The 16,362-nt window shown below is 45.0% G+C and overlaps 1 protein-coding gene across 4 annotated transcripts in view; it reads right to left on the bottom strand.

Annotated features, from left to right (window-relative positions):
- The window catches only part of CAP2 (cyclase associated actin cytoskeleton regulatory protein 2), a 143,421-nt gene that overhangs the window by 24,399 nt on the left and 102,660 nt on the right, over positions 1 to 16,362 (bottom strand). The gene's annotated exons all lie outside the window — the stretch shown is intronic.

Below are 16,362 nucleotides of genomic sequence, written 5' to 3'. Positions count from 1 at the left end.
CTGGTACTGGCACTGGCCGCACACATACTGGGGGACAAGGTCCAGGCACTGGCCACACTAGGACCAGGAATTTCGAGTTCAGGACTGGCCGCACAAGGACCAAGAGTATGAGTTTCTTTTATACAAGGGTGCCTTTTATACAGGATGCCTCCCAGCTATTGGCTGGGGGCCATCTTGCAGGTGTACTCTTTCACTAAATTCCTCCCAGCTGTTGACTGGGGGTATTTTACTATGCGCACACGCTGCCCCTTTAAGAGCAGGGGAGCGCGCGCGCATTAGGTGCACCGCCAGAAGTCAGTGCGGCGTGCACTGGGGAAGCAGGGAGAAAAGCACAGGGATGCTGCCGCAGCTGGAGCGGTGAGAATGTCTGCGTCCCTGCATAGAGGGAGCAGAGGGACCATGCGGGGGCACGGGCAAAGGTTGTTACACTACATCTTACCCATCCAGCCCATATCAACCTTTTGCTAGACTTTACATTATCAACCTAAAAGTCCTTCCAACTGAATACATGGCCTTGCATGGCTTAAAAATACAAGTCAGTTAATACACATTTGGACAAAATAGTTGGTTCTTCTGTTAAAGTAAGAAAATCCCACAATGGTCACTGAAATAACTTGAAACTGACAAAAGTAATTTTCAATTTAAATTTGCTGAATATTAACTCATGAATTTGGTTAAATAGAAAAGTTGGTTAAATATAAAAAAAAAAAAAAAAAACTAATGAAACTTGCCTGGACAAAAATGATGGTGCCCCAAGAAAAGATTGAAAATAGTTTGACCATAGGGACATGATAAACTAAGGTGTGTCCTGTAATTAGCATCACAGGTGTCTACAAATTTGTAATCAGTCAGTCTGCCTTTTTAAATGTGAAAATTAAACACTGTGCTCTTTGGTATCATGGTGTATGCCACACTGACCATGGACCCAAGGAAGCTAAAGAGAGCATTGTCTAAGGAGATTAGAAAGAAAATTATAGACAAGCATGTTAAAGGTAAAGGTTATAAGACCATCTCCAAACAGCTTGATGTTCCTGTTTCTACAGATGCACATATTATTCAAAAGTTTATGGTCTATGGGACTGTAGCCAACCTCCTTGGACACGGCTGAAAGGGGAAAATTGATGACAAATTAAAGGGATGGATAATGTTAATGGTAACCAGAACAACAAGAGCCAAGAACAACTTCCAAAGAGATTAGTGGTGAAGTAAAAGGTCAAGGTACATCTGTTTCAGATCACACCATCCGGCGCTATATTGGGCAAAGTGGACTTCATGGAAAATGACCGAGGAGAAAAACCACCGTTGAAAGCAAATTATAAAAAAGCAACACTGGATTTGGCAAAATTCATATTGACAAGCCACAAAGCTTTAAGAAGAATGTCCTTGGACAGATGAGACAAAAATTGAACTTTTTAGCAAGTCATATCAACTCTATGTTCACAGATGCAAAAATGAAGCATAGATAGAAAAGAACATTGTACCCACTGTGAAACATGGAGGAGGCTTGGTTATGTTTCGGGGCTGCTTTGTTGCATCTCACATGGGGTGTCTTGAATCTGTGCAGGGTACAATGAAATCCCAAGACTATCAAGTCATTTTGGAGTGAAATGTGCTGCCCAGTGTCAGAAAGCTTGGTCTGAGTCACAGGTCATGGGCCCTCCAGCAGGATAATGACTCACAACACGTGGCTAAGACCAAAGCATTGGATTATTCTGCAGTGGCTTTTATGAGCCCTGATCTAAATCCTATTGAACATCTGTGGAAGTAGCTGAAACCGGCAGTCTGGAGAAGGCACCATTCACACCTGAGACCGCTGGAGCAGTTTGCTCACGAGGAGTGGGCCAAAATATCTGTGGACAGGTGCAGAAGTCTCATTAAGAGTTACAGAAATCATTTGTTTGCAGCCTTAGCCTCAAAATGTTGTGCAACAAAATATTAAGTTAAGGATACCATTATTTCTATCCAGGACATCTTCATTGTTTTTTTTTCTGTTGAACTACAATTCTAAAGCAATGTCTGATTTTCATTAGTTGACATTCAGAAAATGTAAATAGAAAATTACTTTTGTCAGTTTCAAGTTATTTCAGTGACCCTTGTGTTTTTTTTTACCATAACAGAAGGGCACCAACAATTTTAACCATGTGTGTACCTGTAGTGTTCAAAAGCAATGCTCCATCCCTTTGAAATATATTTATGAAAGTGCAGTATATGATAATGAGGCTGGGAATTCATTGGGGGTAAACAAATGCACGGCTAGTGCATTAGTCTTTTACATTACTCTCCGCCCAGCTCCACCTTCCTCTTATTGGTTGTCAGTTCCACTCTCTGCCAGCCAAATATTTAATGTAGAAGGGAATGGTGTTTTCAATTGAGGAGAGAAGGGTGAGGCAGGGCTGGAAATAATAAAGAAGACTGATGCACTCTCCATGCAGTCACAAGCCCCCAATGCACTTCCAGCCTTTTTAGCATATACTGTACTTTCAGAATGGAACTTCAAGTCCATACAAGTATTGCTTTTCTTGTATTTTAAGACCTACATGACCATGCATGCTGGTGGAGGGATATAAAGTTGCTGACAGATTCCCTACAAAAGGAATCTGTCAGAATGATCTTTCCCATAAATTGTGTATATGTACAGTACAGACCAAAAGTTTGCACACACCTTGTCATTTAAAGATTTTTCTGTATTTTCATGACTTTGAAAATTGTACATTCACACTGAAGGCATCAGAACTATGAATTAACACATGTGGAATTATATATTTAACAAAAAAGTGTGAAACAACTGAAAATATGTCTTATATTCTAGGTTCTTCAAAGTAGCCACCTTTTGCTTTGATGACTGCTTTGCACACTCTTAGCATTCTCTTGATGAGCTTCAAGAGGTAGTCACCGGAAATGGTTTTCACTTCATCGGTGTGCCCTGTCAGGTTTAATAAGTGGGATTTCTTGCCTTATAAATGGGGTTGGAACCATCAGTTGTGTTATGCAGAAGTCAGGTGGATACACAGCTGATAGTCCTACTGAATAGACTGTTAGAATTTGTATTATGGCAAGAAAAAGCAGCTAAGTAAAGAAAAACGAGTGTCCATCATTACTTTAAGAAATGAAGGTCAGTCAGTCCGAAAAATTGGGCAAACTTTGAATGTGTCCCCAAGTGCAGTTGCAAAAACCATCAAGCGCTACAAAGAAACTGGCTCACATGAGGATCGCACCAGGAAAGGAAGACCAAGAGTCACCTCTGCTTCTGAGGATAAGTTTATCTGAGTCATCAGCCTCAGAAATCGCAGGTTAACAGCAGCTCAGATTAGAGACCAGGTCAATGCCACACAGAGTTCTAGCAGCAGACACATCTCTACAACAACTGTTAAGAGGAGACTTTGTGCAGCAGGCCTTCATGGTAAAATAGCTGCTAGGAAACCACTGCTAAGGACAGGCAACAAGCAGAAGAGACTTGTTTGGGCTAAAGAACACAAGGAATGGACATTAGACATTAGACCAGTGGAAATCTGTGCGTTGGTCTGATGAGTCCAAATTTGAGATCTTTGGTTCCAACCACCGTGTCTTTGTGCGATGCAGAAAAGGTGAACGGATGGACTCTACATGCCTGGTTCCCACCGTGAAGCATGGAGGAGGAGGTGTGATGGTGTGGGGGTGCTTTGCTGGTGACACTGTTGGGGATTTATTCAAAATTGAAGGCATACTGAACCAGCATGGCTACCACAGCATCTTGTAGCGGCATGCTATTCCATCCGGTTTGCGTTTAGTTGGACCATCATTTATTTTTCAATGGGACAATGACCCCAAACACACCTCCAGACTGTGTAAGGGCTATTTGACCAAGAAGGAGAGTGATGGGGTGCTACGCCAGATGACCTGGCCTCCACAGTCACCAGACCTGAACCCAATCGAGATGGTTTGGGGTGAGCTGGACCACAGAGTGAAGGCAAAAGGGCCAACAAGTGCTAAGCATCTTTGTGAACTCCTTCAAGATTGTTGGAAGACCATTTCCGGTGACTACCTCTTGAAGCTCATCAAGAGAATGCCAAGAGTGTGCAAAGCAGTCATCAAAGCAAAAGGTGGCTACTTTGAAGAGCCTAGAATATAAGACATATTTTCAGTTGTCTCACACTTTTTTGTTAAGTATATAATTCCACATGTGTTAATTCATAGTTTTGAGGCCTTCAGTGTGAATGTACAATTTTCAAAGTCATGAAAATACAGAAAAATCTTTAAATGAGTTGTGTCCAAACTTTTGGTCTGTACTGTACATGTTGCTCTCTAAAAGATAATGTATTTCATACCTCATTTATGCAATCTGTTGTTCCCTAACTGAAAAAAATGTTTTTCTTTAGTTCATATGCTATTGATAAGTGTTCTTGATGTGTCAAAGCACTTCTCAAGCTTCAGCCTCCCTGGCTCTATTCCCAGCCCAGCTCCACCTTCTTCCGCTTGACTGACAGCTCTCTGTCTTGATTGAGCAGTCAGTCAAGCAGAGGAAGATGGGATTGGGCGAGAATAGAGATTTGGGAAGTGCTTTGACACATCCAGAGCACTTAAGTCTTATTTGCATATTTATTAAAACAACAATTTTTGAGTTAGTGAGCAACAGATTGCGTCAGTAAAGGTATAGATGTCATTATCTTTCAGAGAGAAACATGAAAATATAAATAGTTTAGGGTGGATCAGTTTGACAGATTCCCTTTAAGTATGTGTTCCTCTATGACTATTAAAATAACAAAACAGTACAGTATATGTTAAAAGAGTTATATAGGATTACACAACAATGGCTGCTTTCTTCTATATACATCCCCACAACTGTCTACAGGTTGTGTGTGGTCATGCCAGACACAACCCATAGACAAGTGTGTGCTGTTTCTGTAGGCAGGAATGTATTTTTTTTATTTAAATGCCTTTACAACCCAGACACAAAGTTCAATTCCAGTTCAGAAATGTATTTAAAGAAATCAAATTATTTGCTTCTTGATAAAAAAACAACATATTTGTTTGCCAGAAAATAATAGAGAAAGTTTGAATTTTCATGTTTTCCAAAGTGTGTGGTCTTCTCTACAACTAATGATCTGAATTGAAAGCATTTTATGTTGCAGACAATTTTAGATTGTACTGAAATGCCCCTGCTTGTTTCTTGAGTCTAGAGTATTATTTCTTCCATGGCTTAACTATTAACACTACCAGTCTAGTGGTGATGTATCGCCGTCACAATGTTTCTATACTGATGTCGCCTAGATACAACTAACAAGCTACTGTGATTGCTGCCTCAAACTGCTTTCACTGGGATAGTGACCCTGTTGGCTTAACGTCAAGACTTCAATTATATACAGAGAGTAAATCCTCGTTACGGTTAACTTGCGGCAGCTATAACAACCCACTTATAAAAAGTTAGCCTAGTTTATTATTAACAAGCATTTCCCACTACAAAGCAAATTTTGCTTTAGCAAATCTGTTGTGTATTGATCAAAGAAGGAGGGTTTTTACTGTATAATTATAATAATAATCTTTATTTTTATATAGCGCCAACATATTCTGCAGCGCTTTACATACATTATCACCGCTATCCCCACTGGGGCTTTGGAGTCTGGGAGGAAACTGGAGAACACAGAGAAAACCCACACAAACATGGGGAGAACCCAGGACCCCAGATCTGCAAGGATGCCGTGCTAACCACTGAGCCACCGTGCTGCCCCATATAATTAGAAAGATCTGTCATTCTGTTGAGTGGGAAAACTAGGTGACAACCCTCGTGTAAACTGTGATGATGGCTGTATTTTACCTACATTTATACCTTTGTTTGTGACTTTTTTGTACTTTATCTGGTTATTGTCTTTAAAAATAATATGTAATGGCAGAGAGACTTCGTTATTACTGCCGCAAGATTTTTTTTTATCATAGTAAATGACTAGAATAGCCATGTGAAAATTACTGTGTCACGCCAGTAACTCGCACACCTTCACAGCGCCGTCGTACTCATTGAATTAACCACTCTGACCCATCCAGTGTAAGGCCATCACGCTGAACTGCCTTTGCAACACTTCCAGCTCTGCTGCATTCCCCTGTTGCTGGAAAATGTCTACCTTACTATAGGAAGGTGCTGCCAGACGTTGCAGGAATTTAATCCTGCTCTGTCCTGCAGAATTTAGGCATCTCCTAACTCCACACCTTGCCTGAACTTAGGTTCCTAGTGGCAGTCTGTTTCTAGTAATCTGTCTAGTGCATGTTTGTATTGATTCTCATGTTACCGATCCGGCTTCTCTATCCATCTTGTCTGACCTCTCCGCTCCTGACCCTAGCTTTGTGTTCTGAATCTGTGCTGGTTGTATCGACCTTGGACTTCCTGACCAAGTCTCTACCTTCGCCCTCTTTAGAACATATTCCTGCCTTGACCCGTTGGTCACCTGCTGCAGGTCCGGGTACTGCCCTGGAGTGGCACCTGGTGATTACCATAACAGCCCAAGCCTATACTCATCATCAGAGGCTCTAGTGAAGACCAAGTAGTCACTTAGTCACGCCTCTCTAGGGTAAGCCCAGCCAGTGCCGTAGTGGGTCCACACTATGTCATATACTGCTTCAGAGAGGAAGAGGACTTGAATGCTAGTGCCACCTACATGAAGTGCAATATTTATCAGATGTGTAGTTTAGTTAGGACTTAGCCCTTAATAAAAAATAGTTTTGGCCATCTTTTTGGGTATTTATGGAAATAGCAATAGTAATAGTCAATATTGACCTTTTATCAAGTTTTGCCACATGACTAAGCATAAATGACAAACCAGACAATCTACTTAAAGACACATGTTTCGGGATGTTTGCTCCTCATCAGTGCAAAGCAAGAAGTCTGTTTTGGCTGGATGAGAGGCCTGTCAATTGTGTCACTCTCCACGAGGAAAGATGTTACCCCTTAGGATCTGCCATCAATTCTTGATTGATGGTGATCCAACTGTCAGTACTTCCCACTGATTCTTTGCAATTTTCTTGCCATCAACTATGGAGGGATGTGCAGAAAGCTGAGAGCCATGCCATGCAAAAGAAAAGTCACAGAAGGCTTGGATTCTTAATTCTTCAATTTGCAATATTAAAGGTCTGACTATCGCAGATCATAATTAGTGATGAGCGAGCACTAAAATGCTCGGGTACTCATTGTTCAAGTCGAGCAAATTGGAATGCTCGAGTGCTCGGACCGAATAAAGAGCCCAATGTAAGTCTATGGGAAACGCGAGCATTTTTCCGGCGGCTCACCCCGGCGGTCTGCAGAGGGCCTAAACATTGCCCAAATCGATGGGAACAGTGCTCAAATAACATGGGAACAGCATGGGGAAGACCCCTGGAAGCATTTCTGACTCCCAGGTCACTGGTGTCAACAACGTTGTTAGAGGTATTACGCCACTTTTATGGACTAATAATAAAACATACAAAAACAAAACCAAAATGGATTTTCCGGGGAAATATGCTAGGGAACATTCTTTCCAGGGTAATGTATATAAGGCAAAATAAATAACCAAAAACAAAAATGCTCCTCCACACCTTTGGCTATGTTCACGCGTAGCGTTTCTGATGCGTTTTTGCACTTTTGCATTGCTTTCAACCAAGACAAATGCATTCACCATGAAATGTCATTTTAACATTTTACAACCTTATCTGGCCATGTGGTGTGTGACACATCATCAGAGACATCCTGTTTCATTTATGATGAAGGGACTCTGAAAGTCACAAAGACTATTTTTATAGGACCATTAGGCGGCCCTTACTATTCTTAAAGGGCCAGCAGTCGGCTATGCTTTGTTGTTCCCATTATTAACGAGTGGGTCTCCTATACTGTTATTGCGTATGCAGTGACTGCAATGGCTGCCAAAAATTTGGAGGAACTCCAATGCCCCTTGCAAGAGACGTAGAGGTCGGAGGACCTCCTGCAAAAAATTCTCCCATTATTAGGAAGTGTGTGTCCCATACTGTTTGCCTATGCAGTGAAGCAACGGCTGCCAAAAATTTGGAGGAACTACAGTGCCCCTTGCAAGAGACGTAGAGGTCGGAGGTCCTCCTGCAAAAAATGCTCCCATTATTAGAAGTGTGTCTCCCATACTGTTTGCCTATGCAGTGAAGCAAAGGCTGCCAAAAATTTGGAAGAACTCAAATGCCCCTTGCAAGAGACATAGAGGTCGGAGGGCCTCCTGCAAAAAATGCTCCCATTATTGCTCCCAATCCAGCCCTTGTTCATTTTTATAAGAGTCAGCCTGTCAGCATTTTCAGTTGACAGGCGGATGCGCCTATCGGTTATAATTCCACCGGCGGCACTAAAAACCCGCTCTGACAAAACGCTAGTGGCAGTGCAGGCAGGACCTTCAAGGCGTAGAGAGCCAGTTCATGCCATGTGTCCAGCTTGGATACCCAATAATTATAAGACACAGAGGAATCACGTAGGACGTTGGTACGATCAGCAAAGTACTCCCTCACTATCTTCAGAAACTTTTCTTTCCTTGAGAGAGTATCCCGCGCATCAGGGCCTGTGTGATGGGAGGGTCTGAGAAAACTGTCCCAGAACTTTGACAGTGTTCCCCTGCCTCTGCTCGATTGCATTTGTGTCTCTCTCGTCTGTACTCCTTGGTTGTCCAATGAACTGTGACCTCTGCCGCCAGCGTTTTCAGATGGGAATTTTTTTAACAATTCCACAACAAGGGACTTCTTGTACTGCACCATTTTATTAGGTCTGTCCTGCGTGGGAATAAGAGACAGAAAGTTCTCCTTGTAGCGTGGGTCTAGAAGTGTCACCAACCAATAATGACTGTCACCCAAAATTTGGACTACTCGAGGGTCATGGGAAAGGCAGCGTAACATAAACTCAGCCGTGTGTGACGGACTGCAAAGAGGCAAGACTTCTGTGTCCTCACCAAGAGGACTACTGACCATGCTCTCCTCCTCATCCTCCTCCTCATCCCTGTCCCCAGGCCTTCCACGCTGAACAGACGGTATGACAGTTGTGCAGGTAGTACCGTCTATAGCGCAGGAAACTAGCTCTTGTTCTTCCTCCTCCTCTTCCTCATTGTCACCCAATCCACGTTGGGATGAGATGAGGCTGGGCTGTTTGGAATCACCCTGTATGGTTCCTTGCTCCATCTTATCGTGCTCCACCTGCAATGCATCCTCTTTAATTGTGAGCAGAGAGCGTTTGTAACGGGTCTGGGAGGCGGAACCTCTGAGCAACTTATACAAGGGGGCAGTCCTTGTAAGGAAGCGGGTGGCGACCAGGGAAGACAGGCAGGCGGTCACAGCAGGTGACCGGGACAGTCTCTGGGTAAACGGGCAGGAGGTCACAGCAAGTGACCGGGACAGTCTCTGGGTAAACGGGCAGGTCACGGCAAGTGACCGAGGCAGTCTCTGGGTAAACGGGCAGGAGGTCACGGCAAGTGACCGGGGCAGTCTCTGGGTAAACGGGCAGGAGGTCACGGCAAGTGACCGGGGCAGTCTCTGGGTAAACGGGCAGGTACGACCTGTGACGGCTGAGCCTCCAGGTAGGCTAGCAGGCAGATGGCAGATGAGCGCTCCCAGGTGAGCGGGCAAGAGTCTCTGGACTGGCAGGTGGTCACAGCACGTGACGGCGGAGCCTCTAGGTAGGCTAACAGGCAGGTAGCAGATGAGCGCTCCCAGGTGAGCGGGCAAGAGTCTCTGGACTGGCAGGTGGTCACAGCACGTGACGGCGGAGCCTCTAGGTAGGTTAACAGGCAGGTAGCAGGTGAGCGCTCCCAGGTGAGCGGGCAAGAGTCTCTGGACTGGCAGGTGGTCACAGCACGTGACGGCGGAGCCTCTAGGTAGGCTAACAGGCAGGTAGCAGGTGAGCGCTCCCAGGTGAGCGGGCAAGAGTCTCTGGACTGGCAGGTGGTCACAGCACGTGACGGCGGAGCCTCCAGGTAGGCTATCAGGCAGGTAGCAGGTGAGCGCTCCAGGTGAGCGGGCAAGCTGGTCCATAGACAGACTGACAGGTGTCGGAAGGCAGACCGTCGGACCTCAGGCTAGTAAGCAGGAAAGCGGATGACAGGCAGGAATCAGGCAGCAAACTGGCAGGAGACTGGCAGGTAACTGGCAGGTAACAGGCAGGTAACTGGCAGGTAACTGGCAACGGGACCTGAGGGCTGAAGCAGAGTAGAGAACAGTGCAACAACATTGCTTGGGCACCTCCATTTTGGAGGAGGTGCCTTATATATGGAGGGATCCTCCGGCCATTGGCCGGGGACTCCTTAGGGCGACGCGCGCGGCCCCTTTAAGAGAGGGGGAGCGCGCGCGCGACCTAAGCACAGTGACCGGGGGAGAGTGGGCGCTGCAAGCAGAGCGGGAGGAAGCCGCCGGGCACGGAGCAGAGAGGTGAGGGGAACAGCGTCCCTGCCTAGCAGGAGGCAGGGACGCCGACGCTACAGCGTTTCAGAAGACAGAGAAGCGGAATGGTGATTCTAATTATGGCGTCATCACTGCTCACCATCTTCGTGGAGTCCTCAAAGTTTTGGAGGATGGTACATATATCTGACATCTATGTCCACTCCTGAGGCTTTATGTGTGGAGTCTGACCTGAATACCGACGGCCTTGTTGATGCTGGTAGTCAACAACTGCCCTCTTCTGCTCACAAATCCATCCCAACATCTGCAATGTAGAGTTACAACGCATGGGGACATCGCAGATCAGTCGGTGAGCTGGAAGTTGCAAACACTGCTGAAGCACGGCAAGGGCAGAGGAAGCTGTAGCTGACATTCTAAAATGGTCATACAGGCTGCGTACTTTGACAAGGAGATCCGATAGATCCGGGTAGGTTTTGAGAAACCGCTGAACCACGAGGTGAACCACATGGGCCAGGCAAGGTACGTGTGTGAGCTCGCCTCGCCTCAGAGTCGCCACCAGGTTCCAGCCAATGTCACACACGACCATGCCTGGCTGTAGGTTCAGCAGTGTCAGCCACAGATCTGCCTTCTGTTTCAGAGCTGTCCACAACTGTTCAGCATTGTGCGATTTGTCTAGTTGAGTGTGCAATGACAGGTGCAGGGCGGGAGGCATCTTGGCATGCTCCATGGACAGGGGATTGGCGTGCAGACACAACAGCGGAACAAGCAGTGGTGTCACCTTCAGACACTGTTGCTGGACCCTGGGCTTTGGCCCACTTAGTCAGGTGCTTTGCTGCCATGTGCCTGATCATGCTGGTGGTAGTCAGGCTGCTATTTTTGCTACCTCTGCTGATGCTGGCCTGACAGGTGGTACAAATGGCCTTTTTGGGGTTATCTGCAGAGTCTTTAAAAAATAACCAGACTCGGGAAGACCTAACAGTTGTACTGCTTCTTCCTGCCTGTTGTGGTGCTATGCCTCCCTCCCCCAGTGTGCTGCTGTCCTCGCTCTGTATGTCCCCCTGCCAGGTTGGGTCAGTTGCTATATCATCCACCACCTCGTCTTCCACTTCCGCACCCTGGTCCTCCTCCTGATTTTCTCGCAGCTGTATCTCATCACCATCATCATCCACCTCTTGCGACAGTAATTGCACTTTCCCACCGTCGCCTTCGTGTGACCGTGGCTGCTCCAATATTTGGGCATCGATACGTGCGTTCTCCTCTTGACGCGCTTGAAGCTGGCCAGGCGAGAGGCCCGAATCTACAAATGGAAAAGTGAACAGCTCTTCTGAGTGTCCAAGTGTGGCATCAGTTGTCTCCGGGGACTTGGCATAGTGGGAGGAAGGAGGATCAGGGTGAGGAATATGCGGTCCAGACTCAAGGCTACTGAGACATGACTGTGTGGAAGATAGGGTAGTGGTGGTGGCTAAGTGACTGGAAGCATTATCTGCTATCCAGCCAAACTAATATTATTCTACACAGAGACCTATTGTGAATAGCTTCACCGACACACTGCAATAGAATGAAAATGGAAGAAATGTATGATTTTTGAACAGTCTTATTGGTGATATGTCAGACAGAGAACCACGGTTTTAAATAGCAGGCCTGTAATTTACTAATATTATTCTACTCAGAGACCTAGTGTGAATAGCTTCACCGACACACTGCAACAGACTGGAAAAGGAGGCCAATATTTTCCACGTTCAGTTCAAATTTCTGGATTTTTATCGCTGAAATATGGAACAGATCTGGCTTTATTCTGCAGTGAGAACAAGCAAATGGAGCAGAAAAATGGTGTACTCTGGATGGCTTTTTAAGCAAATAACCAAGATTAAGATAAAAAAAATTGCCTTTCTATGTCTAGAAATATCTGTAATTATTACAGCAGCAGCAGATAGGACGTTCAATGGACCCTCCTGTGCTGTATCATACACTGCAGTCTGCCACATACACAGCCTACCTGCCTAGCACTGATTATATGCAGCTGGATTCGTCCTCAGAAGGACTGTTAGTTCAGATGGATATATACACTGCTCAAAAAAATAAAGGGAACACTCAAATAACACATCCTAGATCCGAATGAATGAAATATTCTCATTGAATACTTTGTTCTGTACAAAGTTGAATGTGCTGACAACAAAATCACACAAAAATCATCAATGGAGATCAAATTTATTAACCAATGGAGGCCTGTATTTGGAGTCACCCCCAAAATTAAAGTGGAAAAACACACTACAGGCTGATCCAACTTTGATGTAATGTACTTAAAACAAGTCAAAATGAGGCTCAGCATTGTGTGTGGCCTCCACGTGCCTGTATGACCTCCCTACAATGCCTGGGCATGCTCCTGATGAGGTTGCGGATGGTCTCATGTGGGATCTCCTCTCATACCAGGACTAAAGCATCCGCCAACTCCTGGACAGTCTGTGGTGCAATGTGACATTGGTGGATAGAGTGAGACATGATGTCCCAGATGTGCTCAATCGGATTCAGGTCTGGGGAACGGGCGGGCCAGTCCAAAGCTTCAATGCCTTCATCTTGCAGGAACTGCTGACACACTCAAGCCACATGAGGTCAGGCATTGTCCTGCATTAGAAGGAACCCAGGGCCAAGCGCACCAGCATATGGTCTCACAAGGGGTCTGAGGAAGTCATCTCAGTACCTAATGGCAGTCAGGCTACCTCTGGCGAGCACATGGAGGGCTGTGCGGCCCTCCAAAGGAATGCCACCCCACACCATTACTGACCCACTGCCAAACCGGTCATGCTGAAGGATGTTGCAGGCAGCAGATCGCTCTCCACGGCGTCTCCAGACTCTGTCACGTCCGTCACATGTGCTCAGTGTGAACCTGCTTTTATCTGTGAAGAGCACAGGGCGCCAGTGGCGACTTTGCCAATCCTGGTGTTCTGTGGCAAATGCAAAGCGTCATGCACGATGTTGGGCTGTGAGCACAACCCCCATCTGTAGACTTTGGGCCCTCATACCACCCTCATGGAGTCGGTTTCTAACCGTTTGTGCAGACACATGCACATTTGTAGCCTGCTGGAGGTAATTTTGCAGGGCTCTGGCAGTGCTCCTCTAAAGAGCGCCAAACATGCAGGGAGGGGACCCGAGTTCCCGCCTGAGCAACCCGGAAATACTCAACGAGCTCGTCGAGCACAGTGATGCTCAGGTGAGTACCGAGCAGTGGCGAGCATGTTCGCTCATCACTAATCATAATTTTACAGCATATCCTAAGATTATAAGCTATAACATTATTAGCTAGATACAGTGGTGGCCAAAAGTATTGGCACCCCTGCAATTCTGTCAGATAATACTCAGTTTCTTCCTGAAAATGATTGCAATCACAAATTCTTTGGTATTATTATCTTCATTTAATTTGTCTTCAATGAAAAAACACAAAAAGAATTGTCCTAAAGCCAAATTGGATATAATTCCACACCAAACCAAAAAAAGGGGGTGGACAAAAGTATTGGCACTGTTTGAAAAATCATGTGATGCTTCTCTAATTTGTGTAATTAACAGCACCTGTAACTTACCTGTGGCACCTAACAGATGTTGGCAATAATCACACTTGCAGCCAGTTAACATGGATTAAAGTTGACTCAACCTCTGTCCTGTGTCCTTGTGTGTGCCACATTGAGCATGGAGAAAAGAAAGAAGACCAAAGAACTGTCTGAGGACTTGAGAAATCAAATTGTGAGGAAGCATGAGCAATCTCAAGGCTACAAGTCCATCTCCAAAGACCTGAATGTTCCTGTGTCTTCCGTGCGCAGTGTCATCAAGAAGTTTAAAGCCCATGGCACTGTGGCTAACCTCCCTAGATGTGGACGGAAAAGAAAAATTGACGAGAGATTTCAACGCAAGATTGTGCGGATGGTGGATAAAGAACCTCGACTAACATCCAAACAAGTTCAAGCTGCCCTGCAGTCCGAGGGTACAACAGTGTCAACCCGTACTATCCGTCGGCATCTGAATGAAAAGGGACTGTATGGTAGGATACCCAGGAAGACCCCACTTCTTACCCCGAGACATAAAAAAACCAGGCTGGAGTTTGCCAAAACTTACCTGAGAAAGCCTAAAACGTTTTGGAAGAATGTTCTCCGGTCAGATGAGACAAAAGTAGAGCTTTTTGGGAAAAAGCATCAACATAGTGTACAGGAAAAAAAAGAGGCATTAAAAGAAAAGAACATGGTCTCTACAGTCAAACATGGCGGAGGTTCCCTGATGTTTTGGGGTTGCTTTGCTGCCTCTGGCACTGGACTGCTTGACCGTGTGCATGGCATTATGAAGTCTGAAGACTACCAACAAATTTTGCAGCATAATGTAGGGCCCAGTGTGAGAAAGCTGGGTCTCCCTCAGAGGTCATGGGTCTTCCAGCAGGACAATGACCCAAAACACACTTCCAAAAGCACTATAAAATGGTTTGAGAGAAAGCACTGGAGACTTCTAAGGTGGCCCGCAATGAGTCCAGACCTGAATCCCATAGAACACCTGTGGAGAGATCTCAAAATGGCAGTTTGGAGAAGGCACCCTTCAAATATCAGGGACCTGGAGCAGTTTGCCAAAGAAGAATGGTCTACAATTCCAGCAGAGCATTGTAAGAAACTCATTGATGGTTACCGGAAGCGGTTGTTCGTAGTTATTTTGACTAAAGGTTGTGCAACCAAGTATTAGGCTGAGGGTGCCAATACTTTTGTCTGGCCCATTTTTGGAGTTTTGTGTGAAATGATCAATGATTTGATTTTTGCTTCATTCTCTTTTGTGTTTTTTCGTTGCAAGCAAATTAAATGAAGATAATAATACCAAAGAATTTGTGATTGCAATCATTTTCAGGAAGAAACTGAGTATTATCTGACAGAATTGCAGGGGTGCCAATACTTTTGGCCACCACTGTATACCCTATGAAAATGGAAGATTTCAGTTGATTCGGATAGTCTCTAGATCTTTTGTAACTTGTATTAGGCATTTCAAAAAACAGATAGATGGTATAAAATACAGGATCTGTGTTGGTGACAGATTCGATTGAAAGGGAGTTTGACAGCACAAAATGACTGTTCAAAGTAAGCATAAGTGCTCTGTGCACTGCTGGTTTGGCCAAATAGCCCATTGCACCTACCTACCTGCTTGTTTTGCATTTTGTCTCTGCTTTAGATAAAGTTCTAACATTTTTGGCTTTACAAAAGCCAGGGGAGAGTGGAAATAGATCGAACAGGAGTAAGGAGGTGCACTGAACTGCTTGGCCAAACCAAGGATGCACCAAGCACCTGTGCTTGGTTTGAACAGTTATTTTGGGTGACAGGCTTGTTTGCATTGCACTAGCTGGACCGCAGTTGGTGCTGTGGTGCTCACAAAGCAGTTGATAATGGTCAAATTTACAATGTACGTATTTTGTTTGGTTACTTGTGTAACAGCTGAAGCTACAGAACATGGGTAATGGATCCTCTCTGGAAACAGGTGGTATCATTCACTCTTTACTAATCGGGACATGCAGAGTATACTGATCTAAACCACAAGCTCCTCTGTAAGGCTATGTGCCCACGATGCAGAAATGCTCTGGATTTTTTCCTGAGCGTTTCTGCATCTCCCTGGTAGAAAAAATGCATACGGATTTTACATGCATTTTTCCTGCCAGGGACAAGCGGAAGTGAAGCGTTCTTCACATTCATTTCTGCATGCGGGTTGCCAAGCGCTTTCCAAGCGATTTTAGCATCACTTGGAAAAGTGCTTGACAACTTGGTCACACTATATAAATCCATGCAACCGGCATGGATTTATATACAGTACAGACCAAAAGTTTGGACACACCTTCTCATTTAAAGATTTTTCTGTATTTTCATGACTTTGAAAATTGTACATTCACACTGAAGGCATCAAAACTATGAATTAACACATGTGGAATTATATACTTAACAAAAAAAGTGTGAAACAACTGAAAATATGTCTTATATTCTAGGTTCTTCAAAGTAGCCACCTTTTGGTTTGATGACT

The sequence above is a fragment of the Phyllobates terribilis genome, unplaced genomic scaffold (genome assembly GCF_046119375.1).
Source record: "Phyllobates terribilis strain yellow unplaced genomic scaffold, ASM4611937v1 Scaffold_4__5_contigs__length_816908805, whole genome shotgun sequence".
In the NCBI taxonomy this organism is placed as follows: domain Eukaryota; kingdom Metazoa; phylum Chordata; class Amphibia; order Anura; family Dendrobatidae; genus Phyllobates; species Phyllobates terribilis.
This window is presented reverse-complemented; position numbering and strand designations above follow the sequence as displayed.